We start from the raw sequence: 3,705 nt of genomic DNA on the forward strand, positions 1-3,705 counted from the left end.
GGATAAGAGTATACGAATAGACTTGAGCATGGCTACCGCAGAGAAGGTCTCATCGTAATCGATGCCTTCTTTCTGTGTGTAGTCTTTCCCTACAAGTCTAGCTTTGTGTATTTTCACTTTCCTTTCCACATTTCTCTTTTTCTTGTATATCCACTTACACCCTACGGGTTTAATCCCAACTGGTAAGTCTACAAGTTCCCACACTGTTATTGGATTTCATAGAATCCATCTCGACATCCATGGCCTATTTTCAGAGCTTAGAATCAACATCCTGCATAGCCTCCTCGTAAGTGAGTGGATCATTATCCTCATGATTGACTTATGTATTATAAATACTACCATCATAGATGAAAAAGTATGGATTCTTAAAAACTCTCCCACTACGACAGGTTCCCCTATACTGTTGATCGTTTGCAGGTCTTTCTACAACTTTCTTGAGAATTGAACTTAATGGTTATTCTACCACTCCTGAAAGTTCCTCGAGTACCACTTTACTTCGAGGCTTAAAGTTATCCATGTAGCTTTCCTCGAGGAAAGTAGCATGATTAGAAACTTTAATCATATTATCTTTCAGATTATAGAATAATCCTCCCTTTGTTCCTTTCAGATATCCTACAAACATGCATAGTTCTGCCCGTGCATCCAAATTCTTTGCATCCTTATCCAAAACGTGTGCTGGAAAACTCCATATTATAAAGTGATTTAGAGTAAGTTTCTTTCCATGCCACAGTTCATAAGGTGTCTTATAAGCAGACTTGGTTGACACATCATTCATAATATAGCAAGTCGTTTGTATCGAATATCCTTAGAAAGAAGTAGGAAGTTGTGAATAACTTAACATTGAACGACCTATTTTAAATAAGATTCTATTCCTTCTCTTAGCTACTTCATTCTAATGTGGAGTGCCCGACGCAGTCAACTAGGATAAAATCTCATTCTCTATGAGGTATCCTAAGAATTAGTCAGACAAGTATTCCCTACTTCGGTCTGACCAGAGATTTTTTATGGATAAACCTAATTGCTTTTCCACTTTAGCACGAAACTCTCAAAATTTATCAATGGTTTCGCTTTTACGATGCATTAGATACACATATCCATATGGAGAATAGTTGACGATAAAAGTTACATAATAATCGTAACTTTATCGGGCACTGATGCTCATGGAACCACATACATCAGTGTGTAAAAGTTCTAAAGGTTGGTTGGCCCTTATACCTTTCACATTAAAAGGCCTATTAGTCATTTTACCTTCTAAAAAAGATTCACATTGTGGAAGACTAACTTCCTTAAGCATACTTAAGGGACCATTTTTCATGAGTCTAATGATTCTCTCTTAGTTAATATGACCAAGTCTTAAGTGCCATCGATACACCCCTCATTAGTGTGAGAAGTTTTAAGCTTTTCATTCACTATTTCAGTTTGAAGCATTGAATAGATATTTGTTTTGATAAAGTAGAGATTTCTTTCCACACATTCATTATAGATTAAAAATGATTTTTGTGAATAGTAATCTTTTTATTGAATGTCACGGTATAACTGTCATAAAATAAACATGATACAAAAATTAAATTCCTCTTAAAATGAGGTACATAAAATACGTTCTTTAAAACAATCTTCCTAAAATTATCAAATTGTAAAATAACTTCTCTCACTGCTTCGGCTAAAACATAGCTCCCATTCTAGTCTGCAACGAGAGGCTCCTGTCACGCAAACTTCTCATTTCATTGAACCCGTATAAGGAAAGACTCACATGGTTAGTGGCTCTAGAATCAATAACCCAAATGTCAATTGATTCTTCCACTAAGTAAGTTTCAACCACAAAGAGTTCCACACCTTTGCCCTTTTTGGCTAGGTAATGCAAATAGTCCTTACAATTTGATTTGAAATGCCATTTCCTATTGCAAAAGAGACATTTGATCTTTTTAGGATATTTTTCCTTCTTATCCTTATTCGTATCCACACGAGGTGGAAATAAAGACTTAGTCAGTTTTTTCTTTCCCTTATCTTTTGCTTCCCCTTAGAGGATGACCGGCCCACGGCTAAGTTTACTTCGAGTTTCTCTTGAACTGGCTTACCACAATTCAACATCAACTCATAGGACTATAATTCCTTCAAAAGCTGCTTCAAGGTAAGCGCCTTATTCGCCAAGTTATAAGCAACCCTAAAACCAGCAAACTCATTGGATAAAGATTTGAACAGTATTTAAATCTGAGTGTTCATGTCTAGCTCAACCCCATTATCCTCTACTTCAGCAAAGAATCCCATAAGCTTAAGCATATTTTCTTTGACCGGAGTGCCAGTTTTCTATCAAGAATTCAACAAAATTGTAATAGTGGATTGTTGAGCCAATGCGACTTGGCCTTCAAGCAAATCCTCAAAATTTGTCATGATCTCTTTGATAGTACAAAAATTCTCATGGTGCTTTTGCAATATACTACTAATGCTCGCTAACGTATAACATCGAGCAAACGAGTCAAAATCTCTCCAGTGATTTCTCGCTTTGGGTTGAGCTTTATGAGGGCACGTTTCGTCAAGAACAAATTTGTGTTTCTCATAGGTAAGAACTATTAGTAAGTTTCATTTCCATTCTCGAAATTTGTCCCCATTTAATTTCTCATAGGAGTATGAGACATATTTGAACTGAAAAAAAAATAAAGATTCACTGATTACTATCTTTAGATTAAGCAAATATTTTTTAGTTCAGCAACATATAAAGAATGTAGTATAATGCATGTGTCTTGTAGTAAAACCTTGAAAAAATATTTTATCATTGCTATAGCCTTTCTCACACCCATCAACCATGTTGCCTTGAGGTCTCATGATTAACTAGCAAGAACATGGATTACATCCAACCAGTTCGTGAATCTTAATTCTCAAGACTCCACACGAACTAACGACCGTTTAACATTTGGCCATAATCTCTAGTTTAAATATCGTTTCTTGGGAAACTATTTAATAAGAGATGGTCTTGAGTGTGTAACCATTAACTTAACACCCATCATGAACATGCTCTCATTTGTGAGTCATCTTGGGACAATCTCTCTGAAAGTCATGTATGACTAGTTGGCCTTAAAAGGAAATCTCATCTAGTGAACCCATATGACAAAGTTTACCTTGGGGCACGACCAAGGTAGGAACTGACTCGAAACTTTATCATGCTATCAATTAGGATGTTGGGAAATATGCCTATATTATAGTAAACATGTAATTGTTTCTATTTATTTGAATGATCAATAAATAAATAAACTTAATTTCACATTTCACTATTATGTCTTTTGCATTTCTGTCTTTTATATTTTGCATGCATAACGAAATTGTGACAAGTAAATATTAGCTCATTGATTGTCTAAGTTCAAACTGAATATAGGTGGCATTGTAAGAAAATTTACATTACGAGAAAGACAGCTTACTTTAGTAGAAAATCTTAATAAGTCTGTAATCCTGTAAAAGAATCGAAGTGAGCATTTGATTCAAATACTGAGAAGGATTATTTTATTGTCTACAATTCCAATGGCGGAGATGGCTAGTCTTGGCTACAGAGCAGTTGCCTCCATGGGTAGAGACATAGATGTATTAATTGGTAGAATGATACATTGGACTGGACCCAAGATGAATTAATTATGAATCTGTGTGAATTAATTTACTTGTGGCATTCATGGTGTGATTTACCTAAATCCCGAGTTAGTCACTGACCATTCATGCAAC

The sequence above is a fragment of the Gossypium hirsutum genome, chromosome D06 (assembly GCF_007990345.1).
Source record: "Gossypium hirsutum isolate 1008001.06 chromosome D06, Gossypium_hirsutum_v2.1, whole genome shotgun sequence".
NCBI lineage: Eukaryota > Viridiplantae > Streptophyta > Magnoliopsida > Malvales > Malvaceae > Gossypium > Gossypium hirsutum.